This window comes from Peromyscus maniculatus, chromosome 2, assembly GCF_049852395.1.
Source record: "Peromyscus maniculatus bairdii isolate BWxNUB_F1_BW_parent chromosome 2, HU_Pman_BW_mat_3.1, whole genome shotgun sequence".
In the NCBI taxonomy this organism is placed as follows: Eukaryota; Metazoa; Chordata; class Mammalia; order Rodentia; family Cricetidae; genus Peromyscus; species Peromyscus maniculatus.
In genome coordinates this window covers 122,364,303-122,385,994 of record NC_134853.1, presented here as the reverse complement: position 1 = coordinate 122,385,994, position 21,692 = coordinate 122,364,303, and the positions used below count along the sequence as shown (strand labels likewise).

Genomic DNA, 21,692 nt, shown 5'->3' with positions numbered 1-21,692 from the left:
GGGAGAAGAAGGGGCTGCTGGAACAACACTGTGAATGGCTGAAATGGAGTGAACCCCGAGACCAAATGTCAAAGCGGATATCACCAGAGATCTGACAGTTCCACAGACCTGGGAGAGTACTCAAAACTAAAGTTGGATAGGAATGGGTTTAAGGGGGAAAAAAAGTAAAAACACAGAATATATAAACAACTCTTTCATAGTATTTTGCTTTAAAGGGAAGAGAAGAAAATAACAGTATCACAGACATAATACATAGCCTAAATAATCTACAAAGGGATACACTCAACAATCATATAAATTTTCTTTTAAAATAAGCCCAACTAGGCTTATGGTAAGAAAGAAGCAAGTAACAAGTCTGGATACTGTCAGGTTATCTTTCCGCAAATAATGAGTAGAAAGGCATTTGTCTTATAAATGCCCATTACAATAATTCGCTGTATAGTTTATCAGCCAATGAATTAATTTTATGCCTTTCTCCCTATATTTGTCACAGTTCAAATGTAAAAGACTAAGATCACGTTACAACAGACAGTATCGCTACTGCATCCTAAAAATCACTTAGAACAGCTGGATGTCACTCACTCAGTAGAGTGCTTGCCTAAGAAGCCCTAGGTTTGATTCTCAGCACCCCATAAATGGGTGGTCTACACCTATAATCCCAGCACCCAGGTGGTAGCGGCAGGAGAAGTTCAAGACTATCCTAGGCTACAAAGTGAGTTTAAGGCCATATTGGGCTATATGTTGTTTGTTTGTTTGTTTGTTTGTGGTGTGTGTGTGTGTGTGTGTGTGTGTGTGTGTGTGTGTGTGTTTGAGAAGGAATAAACTATAAACAGATCAATTTAAATAGAAACTCCAAAAGCCTGTATTTATGAAGCCTGGCCAGTAGGTGAACATTGGCACTTTCTAGTTTAATTAAAATTGGAATTTGTAAATCACATAAAATCTTAAGAATCTGGATGGAGCATAAGCCTTTTCTTCATTTTTAACTCCACAGGACATATTTTTTAGTATGAGTGTTTGCCTCTAAGGATAAAAAAAGAATGCAAAGCAGTATCTGCCAAGTGAATTCATTTATTTTGGCTTTCTTTCTTTCTTTCTTTCTTTTTTTTTTTTCTGAGTATGTTTAGGTCTTATTTCCAAGACCTCCCACTTGACAAACACAAACCATTTGGTCCTATATTAGTGATCTAAGTCTGAAGCAATGACTGTTTTTTCCTCGATAAATTCATGGGAGAAGAAAGCCTCACATTGCAAAAGAGGAAAGCGGCTCCTGCCAAGCACCACGGCTCCCCCGAGCGTGAATGAGCTGGCCTGGATATGAGCAGCAGATGCCTGCAACGTTCCAGTTGTTTTCCAAACAAGCGCCAGCAGGGTATCTGAGTTCTAAGACTCCCTGGCTAATCAACATGGAATTCACTTCACTCTGTTCGAGTTTCAAAGGGGAGGACCCTGGGCTTCAGGAGGCACTATGAGGGAGACAAATGCCTGGCTGGCTGATCCCCTTTCCAGCCCAAAGGCAGCAAAAAAAGCTGGAAGTAAGTTCAAATGTGTTCCCCAAAAGAGTGCTTCAACACATTCTGCTCTCCCAAACTGCACACAAAGCATCTGTGGGTGGTAAAAGATTATTTCATTTTAGAGCACACCCAACAAGAAGAGCTAGAAACGCTTCTATGCCAAACCTAGCTGGCAGTGTCGAACTTTCAATTTTCAAAACATTAATACTCAAATATCGTGTTGCTGATTAAAGCTACTATCTCATTCTGTGCCTGCGTAAGTGAGTCGAGGTGCCTTTTTTTTTTTTTTAAATCAGAAGTGAAGCAAAAAGTAACTGCACTGATGATTTATAGTATCACTAGGTGTGCGCGCCTGCGCGCCTGCGCACGCGCGCCTGCGCACATACGTGCATGCCTAATTTCTGGTTGATCTGTTTAGTTAGTCCCTGCTGTTTTCTTGGGATTCATTCCAAGACTGTGAAAGGTATCACTGAAGTTGTCATCTCCGTGATTGAGGCTCATTTCGGAGACCCTCTGAAGCGATCTGAAAAACCACATTTTAAACATTCTACACACAGCTTTATGCTAAAAGGTCGTGAGCAACACTCAGGAATTGATGGGAAAGGTACAGTTTTTGGTGCTGTCCAAAATATTTTCCCTCCAAATATACAACACACAAAAAAGTATTATGCTAAAGCCACACATTTAGGTAGTTCCCTTTCTTCTTTCTTTCTTTCTTTCTTTCTTTCTTTCTTTCTTTCTTTCTTTCTTTCTTTCTTTCTTTCTTTCTTTCTTTCTTTCACTTCTTTTGTTTTTCAATGTTGGAAGCATTGGCTTAGAGGCAATATGATTTTTAAGTTAGTACCAGGTGACCTATTCATGTATAAACTATATATTTCCAAGCTCTTTACGAATACTTTGTTTTCTCTACAACTATTTGCCGAAAAATCCTGAAAACGTAAGTGCACATAATAACCCCCAAGATCAATGGAGTCTTTTTAGTTTCATGAAATTAGCAAGATCGACAATTCCAGAAGTCTACATGTTCAATATGGAGTATTAATAAACCTGAGGTATTATTAAAAGGACCTCAGAAAAGATATTAATCTAACCCTCTAAACATGATAGATGAAGAAACCCATGGAGGTTCGTCTAAACACACGCCACTGAAGCCACTTAAGGTAAACGGGAAACCACGGCAGAACTCAGGTGCTGTGTCTCCAGGTCCTCAGCTCTAGGGGACGCTTGTGTCCCTCACTGCCTTGATACACACAGACCCTCCAGGCCCCTCCAAAGAACTCTCTCTGCGGTCTACAAGTAGCGTACCCCCACCCCCATACCCAGTTTCTTAGATGGCGTCAACATACCTGGGTTTGCAGAACGATTCCTCGGTCGGCTGTGGTTCTTTTTCCCTCCCCGCTGCAAATCCTTTTAAAGGAGTACGTCGGCTGGGGCTCGGCTTGGGGCTTTGGTTGGCTGGCGGGCTGGCTTTTCTATTTGTTTTGTTTTTAATTTGCTCGGGGAGGGGGAAGAGGGTGGGAAACTTAGCCCGCCCCACAATACATTTTTTTCCCCTTGTGTCTTTCAAACCAACCCACCCTCTCTCTGCAGACCCAGCTTAAGGGGTTGCGGTCCCAGTCCCGGGCAGTTTCCAAAGTGGCAGGAGGCCTGGAGAAGTTGCGTGGCCCTCCGCAGGTGCCGCCCAAATCAACCGCGCTGGTCCCCAGACCTGCTGCTGCGACCTGCTGCGCAGCCCTAGGTGACTCTGGGCCAGGGGTTCGGGCCGGGAAGGGAGTCCCACCTGTGTCGCGGGCTGACGTGAGGCAGGGGATGCTTGAGCTCTGTGTCGCTGGCTCTGAAGGTGCTGGCTACTAGCACGCGGGCGCGCCACTGCGGGGCACTGGCCACACAGGTGACCGCGCGGCGGCGGGGACGCTGGGCGCGTGGCCGAGGCGGGAGCTTGGGCTTTGGGGCTGGCTGCTCCTGGCCTCTACAGCAGCAGGTGTGGGAAATGCTGCACTAATAAACACCAGGACTGGAAGAAGGGGGAAAGGGAATAGGAAAGTCATGAGTTCCCTGTCCCACAAAGTGCAAAGTGCAAGTGCGGCAGCCACCATATCTTTCTGCCTTGCTTGTCCCGAAGGGGAGGAGGGCATTCCAGCGTTTAGTTGACCAATGACCACCTCATTTTCCATCCTTGAACTCAATGACATTGATGTAGCAAGTTAAAAAAAAAAAAAAAAAAGTATTTGTCCTTAGAGAGTCAGAGTCCAACCTCAAAGTACATAAACATTTTTGTTGTTCTCTGATCAAAATGTGTATTTACTTATCTGTTTACTTCCCTAATGAATGTTGATTGAGGACAAATTGTGTTATATTACTTTCTTTGAACTTGGGGGAAGAGGACATACACATTCATAAAATTTCCAGTTGTACAGTTGATCTGAAGGAAAACAGAGTAAAGATGAAAGAATAAAAGTGAGTGGAGATACTTTAGATTGGGTAGATAGTGATGGGCAAAGGCCTCTCAAGGTAAATTTGACCTGCATTCCCCTCAGAAGGCCATCAAACGTGGGCACAGTGAGGGAGTCACCTGAATTAACCCAGCCACAACAGGGTTGAGAAGAAAACATCCTGCATTATTGGGATGAGTCCTTTCTCCAAAGGCGAGTGTCCTTATAATAAAGACACAGGTACAAAGAAGGCAGCATAGGACCAAGACAGACACTGAAATTATGTGGCCAGCTCCTGCTCCAATGGATAAATGCCACCCATGGGATCTGTAATAGGACTCCTCCCCATAAACAAGTTCTTTCAGGACCAGTGACACTTTTCTCTCAAGCACATGGCCCTGTGGACCGTATGTTGAAGCCGATTTATTCAGAAATGCCACGAGGACCCATTCATTAAATAGGCTTTGTGGGTATCTGAGGTATGCAACATTAGACTGGAAATGCTAACCTTCTGTTTTCACCAAACTGCTGCAAATAACAAATAGACAAATGTTTCCATTGGATAGAGGAGAAAATTGAAGTGGAGACTTTGGTTTCTCCAAATTACTAGTACTCAAACAACACAAAAAGAAACCTTAACAAAGTAATTAAATAATCACATTAGCACCTTCATTTCCTATGGCTGCTATAATAAATTAATTACAAACATAAAGCTTAAAACGGTAGAGATTTATTCCTCCTGCTCAGGATGTCAGCAGGTCTGCAGTCTCCCCCGGGTCCCCAGGGGACCCTCCAGTCTGCCTCTTCCAGCCTTAGACTTCGGACATTCTTTGTCTTGTGGCCACACGATTCCGGTCTCTGCCTTTGTCATATGCTACCTTCCTTGCCTGTGTGTCGTCTATTCTTTTTATTGAAAGGACACTCGCCTTTGGAGTGTGGACCCGTCTCCATTCGGAAGGATGATCCTTAACTTAATTATATCTACACAACTTTCTTTTTTCCAAATATGGTCATGGTCATAGATTCTAGGGATTGGGCCGTGGACATTTGCTGAGAGGAGGTAGTGAACCTACCACAACAACTAAACAAAGAGAGACTAAATCATTGGCCACTGTGGTAGTAGGACATAGTCCCAGCATCATTATTCAAAACTGCACTGACACTAAGGGGAATTAATTATTTTATTATGAAAAACTAGAAAGAAATGCTGTTAAACCTGGGCATTTAGATCCTAACTCAACCCAATGAGAATATGACAAACGTCAAGAAAACAAAGGCTAGCGAGGATGTGGGGAAAGGGAAGTCCTTGGTCACTGCTGATGGGCATGAGACTTGTGCAGCCACCAGAGAAATCAGTATGGAGGTTTCTAAACACAACAACAACAAACAAAACAAAACCCAGCTGTGGCGATACTGTGTTCCCCAAAATATTGTGCACCCTCATAAACTTATCTTGGGGCAGAGAACAGAACAGCCACTAGATACAGAGGCCAGAAAATGGTGGCACACACGCCTTTAATCCTATCACTTGGGAGGCAGAGATCCATCTCTGTGAGTTCAAGGCCACACTGGAAACAGCCAGGAAGACTCACACCTTTAACCCCTGGAAGTAATGGCAGAAAGCAGAAAGGTATGTAAGGCATGAAAACCAGGAACTAGAGCTGGCTAAGCTTTTAGGCTTTTAGCAGCAGTTCAGCTGAGACCCATTCAGAGGAGGACACAGAGTCTTCCAGTCTGAGGAAACAGGATCAGCTGAGGAACTGGTCAGGTGAGGTTAGCTATGGGTTATTCTGCTTCTCTTATCTTCCAGCTTTAACCCAATACTGGCTCCAGGTATGATTTATTAATAAGACTATTTATGGGCTGGAGAGATGGCTCAGAGGTTAAGAGCACCGACTGCTCTTCCAGAGATCCTGAGTTCGATTCCCAGCATCCACATGGTGGCTCACAACCATCTGTAATGAGATCTGGCACCCTCTTCTGTGTACATAATAAATAAATAAATCTTAAAAAAAAAAAAAAAGACTGTGTAAGATTCGTGCTACACCCAACCTAAAAGAAGAACTACCATATGACCCAACTATTCTACTCCTAAGTATACACCCAAAAGAATCTAAGTCAACATACCACAGAGACACTCACACACCCATGTTTATAGTTGCACTATTCACAATAGTTAAGAAATGGAGTGAGCCTAGATGTCAGGCAACAGAAAGCTGAGGTGGGGTGTGGCTCAGTCAGAAAAGCACTGGTCTTGCAAACATGAGGATCTGAGTTTGATCCCCAAAAACTATGTGAAAAATACCTGCTACTGTCATCTGTAATCCCAGAATTGGGAAAGTTGGACAGGATCATCCCTGAGGTTCACTAGCCAGTCTATCCTAACTGGTGAGCTTTAGGACATTGAGAGATCCTGTCTCAAAGGGGATGAGCAGCGTTCCTGAAGATGACATCTGAGGTTGTCCTCCAGCCTACACACACACACACACACACACACACACAACACACACACACACACACACACACACACACACACACACGCACAGAGAGAGAGAGAGAGAGAGAGAGAGAGAGAGAGAGAGAGAGAGAGAGAATAAAGAAAAACAGATGGACAGAAAAAGAAAACAGTTTGTATAAAGAGTGGTTTATTCAGCCATAAAGAAAAATAAGATCATGATTATGCAGGAAAACACATACAATAGGAGTTCATTATGTTTAAGAGAAATAAACCATATTCAAAAAGCCAAATGAGAGATGGGGGGGGGAGCTGTGAAAGTAGAAAATAAGAATGACTTGTTAGGGAGAAGAGGGAGGAGAAAAGAATAATAGTATACAAAGCCGGGCGGTGGTGGTGCACGCCTTTAATCCCAGCACTCGGGAGGCAGAGCCAGGCGGATCTCTGTGAGTTCGAGGCCAGCCTAGGCTATCAAGTGAGCTCCAGGAAAGGCGCAAAGCTACACAGAGAAACCCTGTCTCGAAAAACCAAAAAAAAATAAAAATAAAAAAAATAAAAAATAAAAAAAAAAAAAAAAAAAGAATAATAGTATACAAATGGCATGAGGCAAAGGGGATGAGAAAGGGGGAGGGGAGGTGGAGGAAGGAGGTGGGGATGGGGATGGGAGTGGAGGAGAGTAAATGGAAACAAAGCAAAATGACATATGTGTATGCAAATGCCATGCAGTAACCCGTTGCTTTATATGCTAACTTCAAGAAAAAAAAAATAAAACTTGGGCATTATGGGAAATAACTGCCCCAGGAAAAAGTATAGAAGCTCGAGGTGTCCACTCTATTGGAGTCCCACACGTTGCTCGAAGGTTAACCACAACCCGTTGCAAGTCACCAGTGCTGCAGGAGTGTATCCCACTGAGATATGTCCCTTTTTCTGCACCCTGACACAGCACTGATTGTCCACTACACCCCCAGCTCTGAGTCAGCAGCTCCACATAGCATTTACATTCTAATTAACTGGATACCTTTGGGTCTCAGTTTTCCTGCAACAATGCTTCATTATTTATCTCAGGCATGGTAAAGAGCGGTGAAGGAATAAATGGGTCAAAAGAAACTGCAACCAATCTCTTAAGAGTCATCACCACACTGAAAAGCATCTCTATCTTGAGACAGAATTTACCAAAGCAAAACCGATTAACACCCTGACTCACTCCATATTTTTGGAAGTAAGGGAAAAATCCATAAAAGGAAACCTAGTGTAAAAAATAAATTAATGTGTTCGCCTATTTTCTCTTTTGAAAAAAAATCAATAGACTGCACATTTACACAGATTCAAACCCCACTGGGAACCATCAGTCACATCTGAGCTCACAGTTACATGAACTGGGTAAAACATTTTACCCAAGTTTTTCAGTTGTTAGTTTCAGAACGTAAACACTGCCTGATTACCGCCTTGGAAATCTTGATGCAACCCTTTCTGAACGCCTGCCAGTGACTTCCGTGACCGACTCTCTCCTGGTCACCTCTCTCCTCCTCGAGTTCCCTTCTCACTGTCCCACACTTGGTATCTAAATCCTCAACTAACAGGGATGTAACCACCACAGTGAATCACACTGGGTGACTTATGGGGGGGTCGCAGACTCATCCAGCAACCAGCCTTGTGGCCAGTGATTTGGACTGTGACTACAATCCAGGAATGAGTTGCCTGTTACACACACACACACACACACACACACACACACACACACACACACATGCATGATGATTGGACTTTGTGAAATGGGTACATGAACATGTAAAAAAAGGGCTGTACTTGAAAACTAGAACGATGATATATATATATATATATATATATATATATATATATATATATATATATATATATATTAAGAAATTCACTAATACAATCAATAATAACAAATACTCAAGCAAAGTCTTGGATCACAGTAAATGCCTTCTATTTAATGGTACTGAACTGCATTTGCTGGGTAAATAATAAGACTATTTAATTAAATAATGGACTCTAAGGCCCAAGTAAACACTAGCAAAGAAAACCTTTTACATAAAGGTGTTTTAAGTTGGGGTCACATGACATGCCAGTAGCTGATAACTGGTAGACCCACTTACTTGAGTAAATAGTAGCTAGCCCCTCTGACATTTAAAAGGTGGGGGAGGGGGGTTCAAAGCAGATAATGTAAAACTGATTTAGGGAAAGCCTAAGATCAATTTTCCGTATTAAACACAAACAGTGCCCCTAAAACACACTCATTTTTCAAAAGGTTTTAGCAAGGTACGTTAAACAAAAATAGCTAATAATCAATGAAAGGAAAATAAAGTTTTAGGAAAGAAATTGGAGAATAAGGAAAATCCAGGTTCTAACATATTTGATAAACAGAATAATATCAACAAATCAAGCAGAGCTAACTTACAGGCAAGCAATGTTTTCTTTAAATCACTGATATCCAAAAGCTCTTTTAACAAGGCCCAGAATTAACCAGTTCCTCAGCTGCTCATGTATTATAGTATGTGTTACATACCCTATGTCATGCATGTTATGTAATATATTACATACTCTTACATACAATAATACTCATGCTGTTGCTCTATAAATGCTTTTTGAGTGACTACATGTCATGAAAAGAAATATGAGGGGAACAAATATATTTAGAGCAAATAACGATCTTATGGTCAAGCCCTCTGTCATAAAAAACAAATACTAGGGACTAGAGAGATGAATCAGTGCTTAAGAGCACTTGCTGTTCTTCCAGATGACTGGAGTTTGGTTCCCAGCACTCACGCTGGCAGCTCACAAATGCCTTTAACTCCAGCTTCAGGGAATCTGACACGGTCTCCTGGCCTTCTTAGGCACCCGCATGCACATTCAAATGCTAATATGCACACAGAGTAAAATGAAATAAAAATAAATCATTTTAAAAAATAAATACTGGCCGGATGTGATGGTGCCTTTAGTAGGGAGAGGCAGAGGGAGAGGCAGAGGGAGAGGCAGGTGGATCTCTGTGAGTTCCAGCTAACCTGAAGTGATTCTAGGTTAATTTCCCAGTCAGGCAGAAGGGCCATTTGCAAACAGCTATATGGGAGTATGTGTCCTTATTAAATGAGCCCTGGGAAGCAGAACCATTCACATGGTCCTGCAAGGCTGAGGCAGCCCAGTTAATGTTCAGTCTGTTTTCCCACCTAATGCCCCGATCCATAACTCATTTAATTAATCTAAATTCCTCCCCCTAGGGAATGCTGTTGGCAAGGATACAGAAGAATCACATTACCTTGACTGCCAGGGAAGTTCACAGCCCCTACTTAAACTGTGATCAGAAGCTAAGTAGCAGCAGGCTGAAGAGATTGCTCAGTGGTTAGGGATGCTTGCAGCACAGGCAGAAGGGACAGAGCTCAGACCACAATACCCATGTAACAAACCAGGCAGGTACAACACACCCCTATCACTCCAGCACTGAAGGGGCCAGAGGCAGGAGGATTGTTAGTTTGCTGATTGCCTGCACATCTGAAAAAATGTTGAGTTCCAGGGTTTGGGGGGTTTGCTCCACAGTAAAGTGCTTGCCCAGCAGATGTTGAGGCCCTGGTTCCATCCTCAATAAGCTCCAGGTTCAGTGAGAGACACCTGCCTCAAAGGATTTAGGTAGAGAGTCACAGGAAAGGAAAACCGATGCCTTCCACTGGCCTTGGTGCGTACACAGGCATCCTCACACACCGTGCACACACACCCCCACACACACAGGTAACATTGTTTATAATTTTGTATCAAGGATGAAAATTTTTTCATCCAAGATTAAATGTCAGCACCAGAGCATGATTTTTTTTTCCTCCAGGATTTATTAATACTGTTTCAGTACTTCATGCTATATCTTTATATCTGTTGTCTAACTACCAATGTATCAGAAATGGACACCAGAGTGTAAGAAAACCTTACACGTGAGCCAAATTTATTACTTCAGTGCCCCTGAAATATAATGGAAAAATAAGGTTATAAGAATAAGTATTGAGAACTTCCTCTTGAAAGGGAGTTATAAATGCATGCTTGGGCTGAAATCAGAATTCTGCAAGTAAATACAGTTTTCACTGAAATGCTCTTCAATTTATGTCCCTACAGAACTTAAAGTGGCCAAGACCTCTGATTTGCCTGACGATCCCTCTGCACACACACACCTCAAACCAATTTTCACGTAGCACAAGGCGAGCTGTTCTCCGCAGGAATATAATGGGATTTGAGAGCGGAGCCCACCAGGCTTGTTCACCGACCAATAATCCACCTCTGGCCGGCACCTACTGCGGAGGTTACAAGCTCATGGTGAATTCAGAGCCTGAGTGCTAATTCCCCCAGGGCCCTGGTTTGGAATTACTGGGTCATGAAAGATAAATTATCTTTCGCCTTGGCCTTTGGTGTGACCATGAGGAACTTTCTCAGCCCGCTCCCTTCTTCCCCGCTGCTCTGCTCAAAGCACCCCATTTTTCCTTGTCTCGAAGCACATGGGTCTAGTCAGGCTGCCAGGTAGAGTACCCTGGCTGCAAAGGAAGGCCACAACATCATGTGGCCTGAGCCGAATCGTCATAGTAACCTCTGCCTTTGTCTGCAGCTGGAAGAGAGCATGGGAAAGTGATTGGAGACAGGTCAGTCCAGATTGTTCTCGGAGGTTTTTCCAAACGAGATCTGGTATGAGATACCAAGGTGTGCGAGCCAAGGAGTGAAGAGCTTTTCCTGCCAGCTGCTAAGTGCTGTTTGCCCACACCCATCTCCAGGTTCAATCAACAGCAGATTCAAAATATTTTCCAATTGCGGGAATACTGAATGCGTGTCGGTATTTCCCTGTCTTTACCCCTTCACGGTATAATTCTTCACGTTCTACTAGGCATTCTCACTAATCAGAGACTTGAATACCCACAGGTCTGGGCATATGCGGAGGTCCTAAAGCCAATCTGTGGCTGGTGCGAGGGCCAGACACATGTGTGGTTGGGAACTGTAGCCGAAGCTGCCAGCAGCCGGGTCCCCTGCCATGTGAACAGCATGGCCTTCAGTGGGACACAGAATTAGAACTACAGGCCACAGGACCAAATGTCAGATATTGTGGCTCTCGATTTCTTTGCCCCCCTGGTGCATCTGAACTTAATTTCTTCAGTAAGATCTGTTCACCAATTGGTAGAAACTGTCCAAGAATTCCAGTTCTCAACTGTTTTGTTTTCACATCTAACTTCCAAGCAGGGGACAGTAAGGGGGAGAGGAGGACACGGTCAGCGTGAGCAAAGGCTCTGATCCCTGGACATCTGTTGACTTTGGCCTCTGCCTCCTCTGTTTTCTAGTGGTGATCTACATGGAGCCGCGCCAAAGGTTACTTGAGACCAATGACTGTCCTTGTTTGCTCGATGTCCTTCCGAAGTGCACAGAGACATGTGCTCCCACGCACCCTAGGTTACAGGCACCCTGCTAAGGCTTCCAGGCCAGGCTTGACGTCTGTCTCTTGCTTGGGAATTACTCTCCTTCTCCTGAGCTTTGCTGAGCCGAGTTGGAAATAGATCACCAGCGATGATAACCCTTTTACCGCATTGAGTCTCTCAGCACATTTCTCTCCAAACTCACTGAGAGCATCGACTGATTCTTCCCATGGGGGCTCTATCTGAGATATAAACTCAACTGGAGGCTTCAGACTCTGTGTTCTGGTTTTATAGTAACTGTTCTTGATTTTAAAGTACATTTGATTTTAAATACCACTAAGCACAAACGCCTACTGTGTGTCACTCAGCGATGGAATCATCTCAAGGGTGCAGGGCCCTTTACTCAGAGCGGCATCAGTGTTACCTCTCTGTTGTCTTTCTCCTTTCTTCCCAATGTGGGACAGCTCTCTTGGTCTTCAGAGCCTGAGGCTGGTTTGTTCTTATTTTTTTAGAGTCCAAACGCAATGTGCTATAACATCTCCTTTTGTGGTAATTGACCAAAAATACAATGGGATCATGGGGATACATAAAAGAAAGTACCAGGCAATAAAGCATACCAAATAACCAAAAGAACCCTCCACAGAGTGGACAATGCCCAGACAGAAGCACATGAAGAAACATGTGTCCGGCCCTGGGTTCTGTGTGCCATCCCAAGTGCTCGGCTCTGCCTTCTGGAAGCCAAACCAGCCAGCCCCTCCTTTACCTTCTTGAGTTACCACAGTCACTGCGTTCTTTTTTTACTTACAACAATCCCAGCTACATATCTACCACTCACACCCTGTAGATCCCCACCCAACACAACAGGCAGGCCAAAAGGCAATGGTTTTTATTATCTCCTTGAAGTGGATATTTCAACACTCAAGTAGCAGGAAAAGCAGACATGTAGGTGGTCCCGAGAAGCCCTAAAATCACTAGGAAAAGCCAGGATCTCAGTCTTTTTTTACTTTAGGCTTGTTATTACTATGCAGCCTAGAACTCGTGGCCTTCCTGCCTCTGCCACACAACAAGGGCTAGAATGACTGGTATACATCTCCTTGCCAAGCTTCTCCCAACTTCTTGATATGAATATCATTGGCTCTATGGCCAACTTTCTCTTTATAGTAGAAAATCTACTGAAGCTGCTCCTAGGCTTTCCATAAACTACATCCCAACACAAAGTAAAATGGGAAGTAAGCCCATGGGGGCTTAAAGCATCTATCATTTGGTTTTCATAGCAAAAGTGTAAAAAGAAAGGAAATTATTGAGTTTATTGATTCTCACATGTCAAATAAATAGTAGGTGGTATTGGAATTATAACTATAAAACAAAATTCTTATAACTAAGATTTTAAATGTTTAATTTTTTAAAAAATTTTATGTGTGAGTGTTTTGTCTGTGTGGTCTAAGTGCACCACATGCTTACAGTACCCTCATGGGCCAAAAAGGGGGTGTCAGATTCTCTGGAATTGGAGTTACAGCTGACTGTGAGCCAACATACAAGCGCTGGGAATGGAACTCTGGTCTTCTGCAAGAGCAGCAAGTGCTCTTAACCACTGAGTCATCTCTCCAGCCCCTATGACTAAGCTTTTAAAATTCCATTTCAGAAATGCATAAAGGAAAAAATGAATTTTAAGAGATGGCTTTGTGTTTTATATCACAGAGAAGAAAAGGTATTTAGAATAAAAACCAACAGAATTGTTTCTAAAGTGAAAATTAAAATGTTAATAAGTTTACAGAAAAAAAAGTGAATCATGATTTGATACAACCAAAAGGACATTACATTCTCAACTTGGAATGATCTTAAAACCAAGAAGACCAATATAAACACATGCCCTCAGTTCTGGTACATTACCCAGTCATAGGTTACTTTAGCGTTCTTGTTTCAATTATAGATTGGATGTACTTGACATTATGAAACTCATCCAATTTAAAACACCAATAAATACAAAATGTCCAGTGTGTGCTGCTTAGTGATGGAATCATTTATAAATGAACTTCAGTAATTTTTTTATAATTAAAGTCTTGGTTACGGTGAAGATGTAAACCTTTCTGGATATATGAACCTGAAATTTCTTTCTTTTTTTCATCCCCTACCCCATCAATCTCTCTATGCCTCACAAACCTAGAATTCCTAAGCACTGTCACCAAAAATCCACACTTCATTGAACCATCCATGAACTGCTTGGTAAAATTCCCTGGTTCCCTCTTGGCCCCTTCCGGTACGGCCTCCTCTATCAAGTTTCTAGTGAAACACAACACTGTGTTTTCACTCTCAAACACCACATGTCGTAACTTCCTTCTGTGGCGATGGAAACAGAACACAGCCACTTTAATTTTTTTTTTTTTTACCCCTTCTATTTTCCCCTGATACTTTTCTTCCTTTACCGAAGGGTTATGCAAACACTGGGACCCCAGGAACTTGAGCGTCCACTGTGACAGTCATTGGCAACTGTCACAAGTTGTGTAAGATTCTTGTGGTAAAAATTAACTGTGGCTGAATTCTCTTTGTATTCCAAGCTGGGTTCTCATTTAGATGAATGGTTCCCAGGCTCTGTACTTTCAAAGTAAAATTTAAAAAATGTGTGGAGCACCACCTTGCACTTGCCAGCTCTCACTTTTGCCAAATAAGGGTTTGGGAAGAATAATGTCCTCTACCAACAGCCTCTTGTCATACTGAAAAAAGTCCCCCTTTAAGTCCAAGAATGTAGACAAGATAGGACTTTGTCTTAGCTTAAAAGGAGGGAGGGGACTCATCAAGCCCAAGAACAGGAAGCTAATAACTCTATGATAATTATATCCATCAATACTCTCACAGAAAATCATACCTTCAAAGGGTCAGATTCAAATATTTTAGTAAATAGACAGTTTATATAGGGATAGGAAAATTACAAATATAAATATCTAATAGAAGATACTAAAAATAAACATACATATGGAGAGAGAGAGAGAGAGAGAGAGAGAGAGAGAGAGAAGAGAGAAAGAACATGTGTGTTACCTAGGGACTAGCAACAGCTAGAAGCTGTTAGTCCTACACAGGCTGAGGGTGGAAGGGAATCATGTTTACAGAGAAAAATGTGAGTTGGAATTGATTAATAGAGGGAAAAGAGAAGAGTAGAGCAAAGAGATGCTGTCTGTTATCACCATCCCACCTGGACCAACCAAAAGTCAAAGTAAGGGCTGGGTTGGAGAGATGGCTCAGAGGATAGGAGCACTGATTGCTCTTCCAGATGGACCCAGGTTCAATTCCCAGCACCCACGTGGTAGCTCATAACTGTCTGTATAATCCAGTTCCAGGGAACACAACACCTATGGTGAAAAAAATTTATTTTTCACCATAAAATTTTTTCACCATAAAAAAAAATTTTTAAGTCAAAGTAATAGGACCTGAAGATCACAACTGATGTGTCAGCCCCTGGAGCAAAGAACAGGCCAGACAAAATGAAAAACTGGTTCACTGGAACTCAGCTTCATAAACTGTGGGTCTAAATCCCATATGGTATAGTATAAATGAATATGGGGATTGTGGGGGGGGAGGGATGGTACAACAACTAATTCAATTCAAACTTAAGTATAAATAAGAGTTTTGAATGAATAAATTTATCATAAATAATAAGTTAAATAAATGCAAGGTTTTCCTAGCAGCACTCACCTGAGTTACACACGATGTGACTTCACTGAGGCCTGGGCTGGGGCCCCACAATGTGTACACTTTGCATTGTGCACACAACCACGCCCCGCTGCCCGCCCCAGTGAACACCACCTGCAATGTCCCAGCTGAGCTGAGGTTACTGTGACATTACAGATTGCAGTGTTTTACCGTACAAATGAACTTTTCTGCTCTTACAGGAAATTGATATTTTTAATTATGGAAAACAAACACTTTTAATATTTTTCTGCCATCATCCTTCAGCATGTAAGCAACAAATTAGTGTATCTGTTTTAGAATGCTTGATTTTAAAAACTGCTGCTGTAGTCACTGGCTGGAGTTTCATAACACATCGTTCAATGACGTGTTTGGGTTGGGATAATGACAGAATTTCCAACAACTTCTGAAATGGCCCTACATAGTTCTGCCATCTTCCACTACAGATCTATTTGAAGTGGCATCTCAGCACTGACAATTATAAAATCAAAATACCAACCAACTCTGAAACACATTGATGATGTTCTACACTCGGTATGAAATATTCAGCCAGGATTTCACTCCTTATATACAAAAATAAATAAGCCTACCCATCTCCTTTGTGTTCAGTTTTGTGCTCACCTTTAATAAATTATAAAATTATACATACTCAAGAATTATTTTAAAATAAATTTCTTTTTTTAAAGATTTATTTATTTATTATGTATACAGTGTTCTCCCTGCATGTATGCCTGAATGTCAGAAGAGGGCGCCAGATCTCATTAGAGCTGGTTGTGAGCCACCATGTGGTTGCTGGGAATTGAACTCGGGACCCCTGGAAGAGCAGCCAGTGCTCTTAACTGCTGAGCCATCTCTCCAGCCCCTAAAATAAATTTCTTTATGTCTATCATCTGTAATGTTTGAGTTTTATTCCTATGTCACATACTAATAGGATAATGCAAGTATTTCTCAGGTACAAAGGAGTCACACATAGAAAAGATTTAGGGAGCCTGGCACTACAGTGTACTTATGTGCTTTGGCAATGGAGGAATGGAGATTAGGCAGAGAAAAGGGTATGCATATAAATGACTGTCTTCTTTTTCATTTTGTTTGTGCTGATCAATTGTTTTCAGATCAATTGTTTTCAACCTTCCTAAGACTGAGACCCTTTAATACAGTTCCTCATGTTGTGGTGAGCCTCACAACCATAAAATTATCTCATTGCTACTTCATAACTGTAATCTTGCTACTGTTATGAATCATAATAGAAATATCTGATATGCAGGATCTCTGATATGTGACCTCCACAGGGGTTGCGACTCACAGGTTGAGAACCACTTGTGTAGAGAGTGCACATGTGTGGAGGCTAGGGGCTGTCATTGGGTGTCTCACTTCATTGCTCGTCCCCTAATTTCTTGAGACAGGTTCTCCTACTAAACCTACAACTTACTGTTTCAGCTTGACTGGCTGGCCAAAGAGGCACTGGGATCCACCTGTACACAGACACACACACACAGACACACACACACACACACACACACACACACACACACACACACACACTATGCGCCTGCCAATGCTGCAGTTATACACATGTGCCATGATGGCCAGCTTTTACATGGGTTCTTGGGATTTGGGACTGTGTTCTCATGCTTGTATTTTGCCCCCCTGGGCCATCTCTCCATCCCATTTTTTCTCATTTTAGTAAAGGAAAGTTATAGGAGAAACTTTAAGACCCGATGATGCTTGTGATCACACTTATAACAATCCTCAATTAACGGCTCCATATCCAACAAAATGGCATCAAGTGGTACCGAAAGAGGCCACCTGCTCCAGGACTGTATATTTATCTCACTGATTAAAAATGCAGCCTCACAAAGGTATAAAACAGAAACAGCACCGAGCACTTCATGCAATTGAGAACATCTGCCATGAATTACAGAGAGCCACTTCTACCAGAGCCTTCCAGACTGCTGCGTGTGGATGGTACCCATGCACTTTAAAAAGCCCTGGTACCTGGCTCCCCTCACCATACATCCTGGAGTGGTTGGATAGGGTAAAGCTTGTAAAGGGACTTCTTTTTTTTTTTTTTTTTCAAGTATCTATTTTTTTTTAATTTTGGAAGCTTTCAATTTACAGAAAATTTGATGTTAAAAAAGATAGTGCAATTGTCACGCCCCCTAAACCAAGTCTCCCTCCTGACCTACAACCTACATTTGTAGGTAGCACTGGCCAAGTCAATAAGCCAATACTAACACATAAATCTTTTTAGTGGAACCCCACACATTATTCGCATTTTCTTTTTCCCCCAAACATCCTCTTCCTGCCACAGGATCCCCTCTGGGGTGCTCTTGACAGGACAACTCCTCAGACTTTTCTGGGTTTAGATAGCACTGACAGTCTGGAGGACTCTTGATCTTGTGAAATCAACCCCAGCTAAACGGCCTTGTTTTTCTCAGGGTTAGGACACAGCCGTACAGTTCATGGGAGTGAAGACCAGGGAAGTAACACGCTTTCTTTTCTTTCTCATTGCCTCACACCAAGAGCACATGCTTCCCACATGACTCCCTCCTGCCAATATTGGCCTTGGTCACATGGCTGAGGTGCAGTAACAGGTTTTATCTCCTTTTTGTTTTGTTTTTGTTTTAGTTTTTGAGACAGGGTTTCTCTGTGTAACAGCTCTGGCTATCCTGGAATTCGATTCGCAGACCAGACTGGCCTTGAGCTCACATAGATCTGTCTGCCTCTGCCTCTGCCTCTGCCTCCCAAGTGCCGGGAGTAAAGGTGTGAGCCATCGCCATCCGGCTCAGGTTTTACCTCTTACAGTAACGCTTCTCTCCATACTCTATCCTTTGGGAAGAAATCACCATGTGCTGCCCACATTTAGGGACTAGGGAGACAGCTCTGCTTTCTTGAAGTTCCTCTGCACAGGGGGTGTGTTGAATTATTTATCTGTATCAGTAAATATAAATATGTACTTTCTATTCTAGATTATAAGTCAATGGTACTTTATTGTGATGCCCTACTGCTTTGGGGACCATTAAAGGCTCCAAACATTGGCTTTTGTTTCTTTTTAACATACCCCACCATTGTAGGTATATTTTTAGAGTATTTATTTGCTTTGTGGCACAATAACATGTGCCACACTCATTTTGTATATCTCCTATTACTAAGTCATTTCCCCAAAGATGTCTGGTGCCTTTTATTGGAACAGTATTAGAAAGAAAGATCTGGATAAGGCTGAGTGTGTCCTTGCTTCTATACCCTTCCAGCTGACACAGCAGTGTGTGTGTGTGTGTGTGTGTGTGTGTGTGTGTGTGTGTGTGTGTGTGTGTGATTATTTCCACATGTTAACCTCTGTGACTGTTGTAATGAAGGCATACATTCATGCTGATGTTTCCACCTCTCATCCATGACCACAAAGGTCAGCCCTGCCATCTCATCTCACTCATTCGCCTACAAGCTCCTTCATCAATGACTAGAAGAACAGAATGGAACCGTCTGAGTTCCATTCACCTAACTGTTTGATTCCGAGAAACATCTGCTTAAAGCCATTCATTGCCTCCACTAAAAAGGAAACTCTTGTCAACTAGACTACAGGGCTTATGGATAAGCCCTATATTCATTTTCAAAGGTATTTAGGTCATCAACTTCTCTTCCTGCTCCTTCTGAAGGAGATTAGAAAACATGAATACATCGCTTTTGTCATGTTCTACTCTGGGATCCTCCTGGGGTTTGAAAATTTTTATATATTAAAGCCCACTGCGTATTGTAAATAAAATTCTATGGGCTTCAACAAACCCATACATAGTGTTACGTGATTCCATCATTACCCCAGGCAAAATGGTTTGGCCACTTACATAAAACACTGTCTGTGCTTCAGCTATCCAATCTGCTTCCGCCCTTAGTCCCCGTAATGACTGAGATCTATGTGTTGTCTCTGTAGTTTCGCCTTTCTGAAATGTCCTACCAATACATTCACATGATATAGGACCCTTTCTAACTGGCTTTTCTTTCATTCTCTCTGTCTCTGCCACTCTGTGTATCTTTCTCTGTCTCTCTCGCACCATCTCTCTGTCTGCCTGTCTCTCTCTCCTCTCTCAGTCTGTCTGTCTCTGTCTCTCTTCTTCCCTCCCTCTCTTGTCCTCATCCAGCACTCTCCCATCCTTCTCTGTGTTAACTCTGGAGGTTTAGCTTCCTCTATAAATTAGTCCCCAGACGCTGCAGACTGTGACACTCTACCTTTCTGCAATGTTGCTCTTCCTGCTCTCTTCACATTTCAGCCCCACCGGCCACCCACTGCTGTCCTTGGACAGTCACACGACACAGTCCCAGATGGGAACTTCCCACTGCTAGCTCCTGCGCGTGAGATCTTCTCTTGCTCCACGTGTTCCTGTTCACCTCCTTCATCTAATTTACATGTTTGCTGAAACATCACATCCACAGTGATGCCTTCATCCCCCTGTGGCAAATTCTTTCCTTTCTGCTTGTAGCCCTTGGTGCTACGTGGCATCTCTTACAGCACAGTGTCTGAACCACGCTAATGGCTAGCTAGATAAATCGCTTTAAAAATCGCTCTATTCATTTGCTAGGACTGAGTGTATCAAACAGTCTAATTTTATTTTCTCCAAGTTTTGAAGGCTGGAATTCAAGATCATGTCCTTCCATGGCCTGTCTTTGGCCTGAGGATGGCTGCTCTTGCTGTGGTACCACGGCTCTTTGCTGTAAGTCCATCCCTCCAGTAACTCCCTACGTGTCACAATTCCCTCTTCTAAGGACATTAGTCGGGAAGAATTAGGATCACCCCACTGGCCTCTTTAAAGGCCTACCTCCAAATATATTCACATTCCGAGGTAATTATGCTTGGAGCTTCCGCATATACATTTCAGGGAGATGCAGTGCAACCCGCAATAATTACTCTTCCAGGGATCAATTATTTCTTGTTTTCTATTTGAAAGGGGGGAGACATGTCCCACTATGAAGTGGTTCTCAGCCTCAGAACCAATAGACATGGGACGAGCGTGGAGGAGATATTGAATATCAGATTCTGAATATCCTGAAGTGTTATGCAATAAGGAATTTGAACATGTCTCTGAAAATAGAGATAACAACACAAGAAACAGATTAGGAAGGTTGTATGTCAAATGTACAGAAATACTAGGAGAGAAGCAAAGATTAATTGATTACAGCCGATGAAGATGAAGGCAGTAGAATGCCCGAAGACACGTTCTTCAGATGCAAACCACAGTGGGAATGGAAATGTACTGAGGTTGAGGTGCTTACTTGTGAAACCGCCTCCCCGCCACGCCGGGCTTGCCGAGCTTCCTCCACGTTCTGTGCGAATCCTAACAACACTTCCCTCGCATAGAATTTATTCAGATCATGCAGAGTTGTGTGGAAACTGAGGCTCAGGGATGTTAAGTCTCTTTCCTAGCTAGTAACTGGGGAGTGTGGAGCAACAGCACAGAGCACCTGTTTTTTTCATGCAGAAGGCCCTGGTTCCACGCCTAGCGCCACGAAAGAGGGAGCTGGTACTTGTCCCCATCCGTCTGATCTATTTTAGTTTCCTGCCTCATCAGCTTATGCCAAACCATGTCACAGCTCCTGCTGCAGATGTGGGCCATTTGGAACACTCACTTGATGGGGTTGGAGAGGTTTGTTTTTTCCTTCAGTTTGTTGGCTTCCCCAAAAGAGAAGTCTATGAAAACACAGCAACACTCTGATGAGCTTGCCATCCATTTTCCTCATCTTTCCTCCCTCCTAAAGTACAGAGTTTGACTCAGAAATGGCTAATAGCCTCCCCCTTTCCATAGACCAGTGGAACATAGCAACACAGTAAAGACAAGTGCCCTTTGAGGTACCTGGAGTTGAAGGCTGCTGCTCAAGCGTTCCCTGGTTTTCCTTACCCGGCGCTTCTTCGTCAGAGATGCGCCAGTGGCCACTTACTCCAGACAGATGTGAATGAACTCATTTTCAAATGACACTGAACTAGAGAGAACGCAGTGCCTTGATTCCTGCTTGTAAGCAGATGGCCTCCAGATAAAGACAGACTTTGAAAGAGAGCATCCTTTTGTGCCTGACAAAAGAAGACCCAGGCTATTCTTCGGTGAGCTTTTAAAGAAAACTTTGTGTATTTGTACTTAGATAATAAAATATCATGAAGTCAAGCACATATCTGCATAACACGGGCATTTAAAGGAACCATTGATGTCATTGTGAGGTAACTAGCAGCCCATTG

At 42.8% G+C, this 21,692-nt stretch overlaps 1 protein-coding gene across 8 annotated transcripts in view; it reads right to left on the bottom strand.

Moving 5' to 3' along the window:
* Lepr (leptin receptor) overlaps positions 1-21,339 on the bottom strand; it is a 97,931-nt gene extending 76,592 nt beyond the window's left edge. For 5 of the 8 annotated variants that reach the window (XR_013049244.1, XR_006069540.2, XM_006998024.4 and 2 more), the window contains exon 1: positions 2,861-2,996. The gene's annotated coding sequence lies outside the window, so the exon portion shown is untranslated. Of the gene's footprint in view, positions 1-2,860; positions 3,488-21,315 lie in introns of those variants that run through there. The other 3 variants (XR_013049246.1, XR_013049247.1, XM_006998025.4) reach the window with 3 other exon arrangements.
* Positions 21,340-21,692: the final 353 nt, after the last annotated feature.